Source organism: Mus caroli, chromosome 4 (assembly GCF_900094665.2).
Source record: "Mus caroli chromosome 4, CAROLI_EIJ_v1.1, whole genome shotgun sequence".
Classification (NCBI taxonomy): domain Eukaryota; kingdom Metazoa; phylum Chordata; class Mammalia; order Rodentia; family Muridae; genus Mus; species Mus caroli.
The window spans coordinates 130820445-130832977 of record NC_034573.1 but is presented as its reverse complement, the minus strand read 5'-3'; the positions used below and the strand labels follow the sequence as shown (position 1 = coordinate 130832977).

The following is a 12533-nucleotide window of genomic DNA, read 5'->3' as shown; positions in this document are numbered from 1 at the left end:
AAAAAAAAAAAAACACAAACACAAAAAAAACCAACACCCCAAAGTACTACACAATACTTCCACCTTTTGAAGCAAAACATAGAGTAACATTGAGAAAAATGAAAAGTTTTTTTTTTTTTACAAATTAAAAATAAAAATGTAATACAAGCACATCCAGAATTCACAGCAAATCTGCCTTCTAATTACATAAATCAGTAAGGAAATGAAAATTTCAAGCAACAGGAATTCCACTAAGTTATAATTTCTAAGATTTGCACTGTCACAGGAACAATTTCAGAAATAACATGTATTATGTGCTCAATTCTAGGTGATTTTAAAATAACTTATAAATAGGTCATCTCCTTCATGTAACAAACTGTCACAGTGCAGATTAACGAGTGGCTGGGTATGTGGCTCAGCTGGTGGAGCGCTCGATGAGTGTGCACACACAGCCCACACCTGGATGCTCAGCACCAAGTGCATCAGGCTTGGTAGTACTCGCAGGCCTGTGGTCCTAGCACCAAGTACATCAGGCTTGGTAGTACTCGCAGGCCTGTGGTCTTAGCACCAGGAAGGGAGAGACAACAGGATCACAAGTCCCAAGTTATCTGTTACACAGTAAATTCAAGGCCTGTGAAAAGTATACAGTGCTGGGCACAGTGCACAAATCTAATCCCAAGCCTGGAGAGCGGGAGGCAGGAAGGCAGATAACAAGTTCCAGGCCATCTCGGAATCCACTGAACTTGTCTCAGAACAAAACCAAACAAGCAAACAAATGGGGAAAGAAAGAGGGTTGGAGAGATGGCTCAGGACCACAACACTTGAGTTGGGTTCCCAGCAACCACATGGCTGCTCAAAACCTCTGTAACCCCAGTGTCACAGGAACCAATGCTGCCTTCTGGCCTCCATGAGCACCGGGCTCACAAACATACACATAGCACAAATATACATATAGGCAAAGGACCCATACACACTTAAAGAAAAAAATTAAAAGCACAAAACAGGGCTGGGCATATAGCTCAGTGGCAAACTATTTGCCTAGTGTTTGCAAGGCCAGGGCTGGATCCCTGGCACACACCACCACCCATCACCACCACCACTACCACCATCACCACCACTACCACCACCATTTCTGAAGCCACAATTAAAACACAATGCCTCGGGCTGGTGAGATGGCTCAGTGGGTAAGAGCACCCGACTGCTCTTCCAGAGGTCCAGAGTTCAAATCCCAGCAACCACATGGTGGCTCCCAACCATCCGTAACGAGATCTGGCGCCCTCTTCTGGAGTGTCTGAGGACAGCTACAGTGTACTTACATATAATAAATAAATAATTTAAAAAAAAAAAAAAAACACAATGCCTCATGTGCTAGTTTGTCCAAAAAGAAAATTTTTTTAAAAAAGTGTCACTCAAGCTGGGTGTGGTGGCGCACGCCTGTAATCCCAGCACTCGGGAGGCAGAGGCAGGCGGATTTCTGAGTTCGAGGCCAGCCTGGTCTACAAAGTGAGTTCCAGGATAGCCAGGGCTATACAGAGAAACCCTGTCTCGAAAAAAACAAAAAACAAAAAAACAAAAAAAGTGTCACTCAGAAATTGCCTCATTCAGAATCTGCAAAACTTTCACTAATGTGGATGCTTGCTGCCTGCACCTGTGACTCACTCAGAAAGACTCTCCCAGGGCTGCTAGATCTTTGACAGTTCAGAAACTATAACTGGGGCATGCATGCTGTGTAGGAAGCATCATGACCATGAATGAATAAAAGGGGAAAGAACTCAGGACAAAGGCTTTAAGTATTCCTAAGCCATTCGTGGCAATGCACACCTAGAATCCCAGCCCTAGGGAAGGCAGGAGGATGGGGAGGCCCCGGGCTAGCAAAAGCTACTTACTGACACAAGAAAGAAATAAACAACAGCTGGATTCCCCACTCCAAGTGTGTGTGTGTGTGTGTGTAGGGGGAAGGGTTCCATGTCCTCTTCTAAACTCTGAGGGCACCAAGAAGCACACGCTCCATACACATACATGCAGGGAAACATCCATACACACACATGCAGGGAAACATCCATACACATACATGCAGGGAAACATCCATACACATACATGCAGGGAAACATCCATAGACATACATGCAGGGAAACATCCATACACATACATGCAGGGAAACATCCATACACATACATGCAGGGAAACATCCATACACATACATGCAGGGAAACATCCATACACATACATGCGGGAAAACATCCATACACATACATGCAGGGAAACATCCATACACATACATGCAGGGAAACATCCATACACATACATGCAGGGAAAACATCCATACACATAAAATAAATCTATAAATAAACAAGCCTGGTGGTGGGGGCACATGCCTTCAATCCCGGATCTCTATGAGTTCAAGGCCAGCCTGGTCTACAGAGTGAGTTCCAAGACAACCATGGCTATGTAGTGAGATCCTATCTCTAAATAAGTAAATAAATAAATAAATGAAGGAAAGAAATGACTGGGCTGGAGAGATGGCTCAGTGGTTAAGAGCACTGACTGCTCTTCCAAAGGTCCTGAGTTCAAATCCCAGCAACCACATGGTGGCTCACAACCACCTGTAATGAGATCTGATGATGCTCTCTACTGGGGTGTCTGAAGGTAGCTGCAGTGTACTTACATATAATAATAAAAAAGAAAAGAAAAGAAATGACTAATAGACTAGGCGAAGCTCTGAGAACCTCCCTTCTCTCCCCTAGTTGGAAGAGCACATTTACTGTACTACCATAAGCACACTGATTTTCTTGTCTGGCTTTCCAACCAGCCTCAATTTTTAGATAAAAAAAGCTGTCCTTGGAAATCATCAGTGCCTCCTTTCTCAGTGCCCAACGCATAGAGGACCTTTTAATAGATGTTTTACTGAAAATATAACCTTCTATTTCTCTTGTACTGTTTTGTTTTTTGGGTTTGGGTTGGGGTTTTTTTTTTCCCTTAATAGTCTCACTATGAAGCCCTGGTTATCCTGGAACTCACTACGTAGACCAGGCTGGCCTCAAACACACAGAGATCTGCCTGCCTCTGCCTCCTGAGTGCTGGGATCAATGGTCTGCCCTGCTGTGACCACCTATTTTACATATTTCAGAGTGTGCTCTTTCAGAGCACTTTCACAAACCTTATCTCTTTTCATCTACATAATTACCTTGTAAAGTGGGAATCGTATTATTGAACCAAGGAGCTTTGGGTTTTATTAAGAATTGTTAACTCACTAACTAAAATGCCCTGAAAACACAGTCACTCTGCTCATCTCTAAACAGCTTCCCTGGAGACTTCAGCATGCTTATAACCCCAGGCTTTGCTAGCCTTTCCTTTGCCAGGTCTTTACAGAAGGCAGCCATCACATAGCTACATAAAATGATATTCGACACTAAGAAGCACCCTAGAAGCTGGGCAGTGGTGGCACACACCTGTAATATGTGGCACTCAGGAGACAAAGGCAGGCAAGTCTCTGAGTTCAAGGCCAGCCTGGTCTACAGAGTGAGTTCCAGAGCAGTCAAGGCTACACAAAGAAACCCTGCTCAAAAAAAAATTAAAAATATAAATAAAATATTGAAGAAGCATCCTAGGATTGGAGAGATTGCTCAGTGGTTAAAAGTGCTTTCTGATCTTACAGAGGATTCAGGTTGCACTCCTAACACCCAAACTAGATGGCGCTCCCCAGCTCCAGGGGATCTGATGCCTCTGCTAACACATGGACATTTTTTTGCTCTCTACTGTCCTTCTCCTCCCCTCTCCCCCATACACACACACACACACACACACACACACACACATTTTTTAAATAATAAGTGTTTAAGAGAAAAAGAATGTAGGGGCTGGACAGATAGTTAAACAGTCTCTTCCTCTAGACGACCTGGGTCCAATTCCCAGCACCCACATGGCGGCTCACAACTGTCTGTTGTAACTCCAGTTCCCAGGGAATGGATACAAGGTGCTAGGCATGCAAATGGGAACACACAGGGGCATGCTGGCAAAAGTACCCATAAACGTAAACTAAAAAACGTAACTCTAAAACCAAACAAACAAACATGCCATCCTTTGCAGTTTTCCTATCTTTCTCATGTTGCACCTGAGACACGTAAGGAAACAAGCCGAAATGCTGTGCAGTGAATGATGTCCACCAAAACCTGACACTGTAGTACAGCGGTGAGACAGATGGGGGGTGGGGGGGGGGGGACGGACACACATTACATGATGTCAAACCACCACTGATTCCACAATCCTCTATTAGCAAAATAATAGGCAGAGTGGGTCTCTGAGTCCCTACTCCTGGTTCAACTTACATCTTTAGTTAAGATACTAAGGACATCTACACACTTCTATAAAAAAGAAAACGGATTTAAGAAAGGGAAAAATGGTCAAAGAGTTAGCTAATATTAAATGAACTAATTGCCGTCTTAACTTAATACTTGTCACTAAGGGCTCTCACGGTTCAATGTAGAATGAATGCTATAGTAAATTGGGCTTATTTCTTAAGCAAACAGCTACAGGATATAAACTGATTAACATGCAACAGAAAGGACACCCGACCAGACTAGACAATTGAATACTCTCTGTCAGAAATATGACACAAGGGGCATCCCTGTCCAGCTTAAGAGCTGCAGGTTGAATTCTAAGTGATGGTATCTCTTCGCCAATTTATCCTTGTCCCTTTAAATCCATGATGTCATCATTCTTAAACACAAGCAAAACCCGATGTGTTACAAAAGACGTTTGGTGTGTCCAAGCAAAAGAGATGGCCACAACAATTCACAGCAGCCCAAATCCAAGTGAAGCCATTCTTGCTCAGTGAAAAGGCCACCAGGCATCAAACATCTTCTCTACCCTAAAGAAATGAAACTAAAGACTCTCAATTACTACCACTTAAAACAACAACAAAAAGTTCCGAGAAAAAATAAATAAATAACAAAAAATAATCGAGTGTTGCCTCCGGCAAGTGAAACCCGGTAATGTGTCTGTCTGGTTCTGCATCTTAGATCCATCGGAACGCTACCACTGTAAAGTCCAAACTCTTCGGTCACTGAGAAACGAAACAAGGCTTTTATTTTCCTACTAAAACTCCGAGGATCCAACAGACAAAGCAATCGGCTTATTCCAAAGGTTTCCAACCAACTCCGGCGTCTCAAGTTTTCTCAGCTGAAGCTACCAGGCTGGCTCTCTCACCTAATTGTGGTTTTCTTGATTTACAAACTCGTTGCCACCCTCCACAGACAATTCTCACCAGGGCAAGCCTTCCACAGTCACAACGTGGACTGCTGTCTCCAGCCAGCCAGGAGAGCTGCAGTTCCCACTAAGAGAACACTCAGACGGCTAGGGGTCAGGGAAGGAACTGCTTGTGTTTCAATTCGTCAGCCGATTCCCCCAAAAAATCATCTCTTGGGCAGCTGCAGCTTCCGAGATGCCCGCCGGCCCCCTCGCCGCAGCCCCAATTCAGGAGGTCAGCAAGCGGGCTCCCGCTCTTCACCGAGGACTTCAGGGCTTCAGGGGGCGGGGTGAGGCTCCATGACACCCCAAAAGCCATTCTCCACCCCCTGGCCGCGCATCCTCTCCCGGCCCGGAGGAGGACCCGGACCACCCTGCTGAGGAGAGGGCACAGGTCTGCGCCCATCCCGAGGGCTGGCTGCAAAGGGGCGCCCGTCCCCACCTCAGCCTGGGAAGCCGAGGATGACGACAGCAAGACCCCAGGCCCGCCAAGACCCACGCCCGCGCAGGACACGGAGCCCGCGCCGGACTCGGGGTGCCCCGGGGTCCCCGGGCATAAAGCGCAGGAGGCGTCGGCGCCTGGCCGCGGCCCCGCACCGGGAGAGGCCTCACCTGGCCCAGACCGCTTCGCGCTCTCGGTTTCGCGTCTCCGGCGACCGTGGAGAAGGAGCCAGGGCCCGGGCCAGAGCACAGCCGCTCTGCCTCAGGCCGGTGCTTGCTGTGCTCGGGGGATCTTCACCGCTGGCGGAACCCGGGGTCGCCCGGAGCCGCCATCTTCCTCCACTCAAACGCCGCCGCGGCTACCACCGCCGCCGCCGCCGCCGCCGCCGTCCCTGATGCCACCGCCGCTGCTGCTCAGACCCGGAGACGACAGAGCGCACTGCGCATGCGCCGGGGCGGGGCGCGGAGGAAGCGCGCGCGCGCACACACGTCAGCGCGACCGGCTTTCCGCGCGGCGGCCGCTGGGCGGCGCCATATTGAGAAGGGCCGAGGGCGCGGAGCTTTCTAGGACTCTTATCTGCGATCGGCGCGGCTGAGTGCCCGTATCTGAGCTGTTTTTCCACTTGTTTGAGACTACAGACTTAGAGTAAGGCACTTGTGCCCCCAGGTACCCACGGGTTGAGCGTAGAGAAAGGGCAATGGCGAACAGAAGTGCCTTTTAGATATCCCCAGGGAGAGGAAGCTCCAGGCATTGGAGCCTCTGGAAACTGTAACAGCAGCTATGTTGCTACCAACTTTAAAAAAAAAAGAGGAAACTCAAGTCTCAAAGCTCCCGGTGTAGAGCGGAGCCTGGGAGGAAACAAGCCTGTGTGTTTCTCTGTGCTTCCCACTATGGCCGTCACCGAGGAGTGGGGTCCCGCCCCCACAAAAAGAGTCTCACTTCAAGAAAGCTGTGTGTAGGTGAGAACCTTCTAGAACTCATCCCTGCAGATGTGGTTTAAGGAAATGCCAGACACAGAGAGCTCAAGCTCTTGTGCAATCGGAGCATTCTGAGACAGCAAGCGAATAGCCCTGGGATAGAGCAGACCTAGGCTTGTATAGCCCGTGAGACGTGGTACTAGGTCAGAAGTACCACGAGGCTTGGTGACACTCCTTTAAGTCCAGTTATGCAGGAGGTTTAAGGGCGAGAATTGCTTGATCCAGGAGTTTGAATCTACTTTGAGGAACCTCAATCTAAAAAAACATTTATGTTCCTCATATAAACATTACAAAAAACTCTGGCACACCGTAAGTGAGAAACTAAGAAATCCCATTGCCCTGGCATGGTAGTTGACTATTAATCCCAGCACTTGGGAAGCAGAGGTAAGTAGATTTCTGAGTTCAAGGCCAGCATGGTCTACATAATGAGACCCTGTCTCAAAGAAAAAGAGAAAGAAGTCTTGGCTTGCAAAATGGCTCAGCAGGTAAGGGTGCTTCCCCCAAGCTTGAAGACCGGAGTTCAATGCCTAGAACCTACATGATAGAGGGAGAAAACCAACGCCAACTCCCACAGTTTCCCCTCTGATCTTCATTCTCAAACAATGACGGGGCTGGAGAGGTGGCTCAGAGGTTAAGAGCACTGGCTGTTCTTCCAGAGGTCTAGAGTTCAATTCCCAGCAACCATATGGTGGCTCATAACTATCTTTAATGAGATCTGGTGCCGTCTTCTGGTCTTTAGGCATACATGCAGGAGACTGCTGTATATATAATAAATAATAAATAAATCTTTAAAAAAAACAATGACACTTGTGAACATATATACAGTAAATATTGCGCGTGCCTGAGCATATCATGTGCACCACGTGTGTGGGTGCCCTTAGAGGCCAGTAGCGGGTGTCAGATCCCCTGGAACTGGAATTACTGGCAGTTGTGACCCTGCCACCACCATGTGGGTGCTAGGAATTGAACCTGGATGGTCCTGCAAGAGCAGTACATGTCTTGACCGTCTCTCCAGCCCTGTAATCTAAGTTATAACATGTTCTAAGAACTCAAGCTAGGCTGAGATAGCCCAGCAATAAGAATCTGCTTACCGCCAGGCTTGGTGGTGCACACCTTTAATCTCAGCACTTGGGAGGTAGAGGCAGGCAGATTTCTGAGTTCGAGGCCAGCCTGGTCTACAGAGTGAGTTCCAGGACAACCAGGGCTACACAGAAACCCTGTCTCAAAAAACCAAAAGAAAAAAGAATCTGCTTACCCCTCTCTAGAAGACCTACATTCATGTGCCAGCACCTACAAGCTACTCACAACTGTCTAATACCAGCTCAGGGGGTCTGACACCCTATTTGACCTCTTTGGGCACCCACCCACACAGCACACACACACTCAACCATAAATAAAAACAAAATCTAAATATATATATATATATATACATATATATATATATTAAAACAAGGCTGCTACTGGCCTATGTTGGCACAAACCTTTAATTACAGCACTCAGGAGGCAGAGACAGGTGAATCTCTGGGTTTGAGGCCAGCCAGATGTACAGAGTGAGTTCTAGGACAACCAGAGCTATTCCACAAAGAAGCGCTGACTTGGGGTACAGATGGGGAGAATTGCTAGGTCATGTTAGAGTTCAAATACAGAACCATTTTACCCTTAGCTCAAAGATAGGCGGGAGTTTTGTTGCTTTGAAGAAAAGCCTTATCATTAATATCCATCATATATAGACTAGTACCCAGCGGAGGCTCACTGAATATATGTTGAATAAAAGAATGAACTGGGAATTTGAGAACTAAGAGGGGATTCAGCGGATGCATGTTTAGTGAACACCTACTATGCAGCAGAGTGCGTGACATATATATTTGTTTGTGGTTTTCTTTTTTTTTTTTTTTTTTTTTTTTTTTTTTTTTTTTTGGTTTTTTTGAGACAGGGTTTCTCTGTATAGCCCTGGCTGTCCTGGAACTCACTTTGTAGACCAGGCTGGCCTCGAACGAACTCAGAAATCCGCCTGCCTCTGCCTCCGGAGTGCTGGGACTAAAGGCGTGTGCCACCACGCCCGGCTTGTTTGTGGTTTTCTGTTCGAGATAGAGTCTCACAGTGAAGTCCTAATTTGCCTTGGAGCTCTCTTTGTAGACTAGGCTGGCCTCCAACTCACAGAGATGTACTCACGTCTACCTCCCATGTACTGGGATCAGAGGTATTTGCCATCATACCCAGCCCATCTGGAGGGTTTTTGAGAGAATTCTTATGCTGTAGAACAGGTTATACTTCCTATGTAGACCCGGCTGCCTCAGCCTCCCAAGAGCTGGGATTACAGCATAAGCCTGACATGCATACATGCATATATATATATATGCATATATATAAATATTTTAACCTATATTTCTGAAAGTGTATATGAGGGAGTGGATGGAGGTCAGAGGACAACCCATACATAGCAGTTGGCCGTCTCCTTCCAAGGGAGCAAACTGAGGTGGTCAGGATTGGCAGCCAGTGCCCTTACCTACTGAGCCATCTCACCAGCTTGTGACTTAGGTAAAGCTAACCAGGTCCCTGATACATAAAGAGCCTGTACAAGAAAGACAATAAATATATGTTCGTATTAACTGCAATACACAGAAAAGTTATTAAAGTGAATTATTTATTACTAATCACAGTTCACATTTTTTTTATTTTTACAATGTGCATGAGAGGGTGTGTGTGTGCGTATGCTTGTGTGTGCATGCCATGGCATGCATGTAGAAACCAGAGGACAACGGCAGCTGTCTGTCCTTCCCTCCCACCTCATTGAGACAGGGCTTCCTTGTCCCCTTCAGAGCATTCCCGGCTCCCTGGCCCATAAGCATCCAGGGATGCTTCTGTCTCCCTGTAGGCACACTGCGATCACAGGTACCTTTACACACACAGATGCTACGATGCCCAGATTGAGGTAGGTTCTGTCTGTTTGAACTGAGGTCTCATGCTTATATTGTAAGCATGTTCCCAATGAGCCCTCTCCCCAGCCTCACTCAGTGGTTATTTTATTAGGTACCTAACACTGGTACCCAGGTGCCACCATTGTGCTCATTGTACAAATGGAGAAACAATCTTCTCCAGGTTAAAGCTCACCAAAACAGGCAGGGTTCAAGCCCAGATGGTCTTGTCACTTCAAAGCCCAGGCTCTTGAACTCGGCAAGAGTTCTGACAAACAGGAGGCTTGGTTACATTTGACCTAGGCCATCAGGAGGGAAATTGACTCTTATCTCTAACAGTGGAGAGAATATATGATAATGGTTCAGATTTGTCTCTCGGCCACACGTAGACTGGGACAGATAATGGGGAACAGGGCTAGAGGCAAGGGCTGAGACCAGGATGAACAGTCCAGTAAGTTCAAACGTGCTTTCCTTAGAGTCTGTCCAAATAATTACAGGAAGCGTTTTATGGTTTTAGTTATTTAGCTTAGGTAATATATGCACATAGTGCAGCATTCAAAGGCACAACAGGAAATATAATAAAACGGAAATTGAGCCGGGCGTGGTGGCACATGCCTTTAATCCCAGCACTTGGGAGGCAGAGGCAGGAGGATTTCTGAGTTTGAGGCCAGCCTGGTCTTCAGAGTGAGTTCCAGGACAGCCAGGGCTACACAGAGAAACCCTATCTTGAAAAACCAAAAAAACAAAACAAAACAAAAAAAAAAACAAACGGAAATTGGAGTTGAGGACATGTTTCAGTGGTACTGAGTCTGCCTAGAATCCTCAAATCTGCACATCCCAACATTCAGGAGTCAGAGGCACATGGGATCTCTGTGAGTTGAAGCCAGCCTGGTCTTTAGAGTGAGTTCTAGGACAGCCAGGGCTACAAAGAGAAACCCAATATCAAAAAAAAGGAAAAAAAAAAAAAGGAAAGAAAAAGGAAAGAGAAAAAAAAAAAAAAAGAAAAAAAAAGGAAAGAGACGAAAAGAAAGGAAAACAAACCAGGTGGCTGGAGAAAAAGCAGCATTGGCTGTTCTTCCAGAGGTCCTGAGTTCAATTCACAACCATCTGTAATATAATCTGATGCAGGTGTATATGCAGATAGAGCACTCATATACATAAAGTAAGTAAATATTTTTCTAAAAAGTATCTGTCCTGGAGCTCTCGCTCTGTAGACCAGGCTGGCCTCAAACTCACAAATATCTGCCTGCCTCTGCCTCCTGAGTGCTGGGATTAAGAGTCGTGCACCAGCTCTACCTGGCAACTTTTCTTTTGCTTAAAGAGAAAGAAAAAGTAAGAGAAAACTACACACAGCTTAGCAATTAAAGTTTTTGTTCATTTGTTTTGTTTTGTATGTGTGTGTATGGATGGCTTCTTGTGCCCACTGCTCAAATTTTGATGGCCTACGTGTCCTTGTGCCAAGGACAGCCTGACTACGGTCTTTGTGCTTGCATTCCTACCACACCTGGTTTGAAAGCGACTTCCTAACATAAAAGCCAAGCATGAACCATGGCTAACGCCAGAAACAGAAGCACGAGTTTCAGGGTCTCTGCCAATACGTGAATCATGCCATGATCTCAGCTCTTGGGGTTTCCCCTTGGAAAACAAAACTGCCCTGCAGCCTTAGCGGTGAAGTTTTTCTGTCCCATGCTCTCCTCTTGTAGAGAAGCAAACCGTCCAAGCGGAGAAAGGACTTGCCCCTGGTGGGTCTCAAGGGGTTGCTGACTTCTTGGTTGCCACTTAAGTGGAACAAAAGTTATTATTTTTGCAGCATCGTCAAATTACCCTCAAGATTTATGTCCTCCTGAATCTCTTGAAAAAGTCACAGCTAAAAGATCGTCCTGCCTTTAGGGGTGTCTACCACAGAGGAATTATAAGAAACTGTCTCCCTCTGCTGGCTGCACTCTGTAACTACAAGGCTGAAAACCTGTCCATTTCTCCGAAATGTTGGCCATTATAGTTGGTGTAAGAGAGTTTCATTCACATCACTGTTTCCAAGACACAAGAGAATTTGCTTCAAAAAAATGTATTCATTGGTCACCTGGTAATGCACTTGCTGTGTAGGTATGAAGACTGGGGTTCCGATCACCAGCACCACATAAATGACAGTTGAGGGCATGTCTGGAACCCCCGAACAGGCCTGAGAGTTGGGAGAGAGGCATCCCCAACTAGCTAGATCATCTAGGCCAGGGTCCAAGTAAGACACTCTGCCTCAATATATGGAGAGTAATCAAAAAAGACACCTGTCATGCAATCTCTGGCTTACACACACACACACACACACACACACACACACAGAGAAATGAATTCACAGAAGACTCACAAATACAGTCCCCAGAGATGGGCAATATGACATCTTTTGTTTTTGAAGATAGGGAAATAGTCCAATTCTTTGAGTTTCAAACAGGCTTTGAACTGCTTGTGAGATATCTGTCAACAAGAAGCCTGATTACATGAACTGGAATCCCAACTGACCATGGCAGCACACACATTCAATCTCAGTGCTCAGCACATAGAGGCAGGTGGATCCCTGTGAGTTGGAGTCAGGCTAGCCCAGTCTACAGAGTGAGTTATAGCACAGCCTGGGATACATAGTGAAACCCTCCAGGGGCCAGGTGGTGGGGGTGGGGTGGGGCTGGCATCAGAAACATCTTGAAAGGCTTCAGTATGCAGGCAGAGGTGTAGAGCAGGAGGTTCTAGGTAAGAGCCCCGTGACGTGACGACAGACCTGGCAATGATACAGAATGCTGGGAAATCTCGGAGGAGGAGAAAAAAAGCTGGTAACATTTTACCAATATGGTTGCAATTATGATCACTAAGAATACAAACTGCAGGGCTGGAGAGATGGCTCAGTGGGTAAGAGCACCCGACTGCTCTTCCAAAGGTCCAGAGTTCAAATCCCAGCAACCACATGGTGGCTCACAACCATCCGTAATG

General features: G+C 46.4%; 1 protein-coding gene across 2 annotated transcripts in view; it reads right to left on the bottom strand.

Moving 5' to 3' along the window:
• The window catches only part of Fbxo42 (F-box protein 42), a 53656-nt gene extending 47561 nt beyond the window's left edge, over positions 1 to 6095 (bottom strand). Inside the window, exon 1 of one of the 2 annotated variants that reach the window (XM_021160835.1) lies at positions 5836 to 6095. The gene's annotated coding sequence lies outside the window, so the exon portion shown is untranslated. The remainder of the gene's footprint in view (positions 1 to 5835) is intronic. The other variant, XM_029476341.1, reaches the window with a different exon arrangement.
• Between the last annotated feature and the right edge of the window lie 6438 nt (positions 6096 to 12533).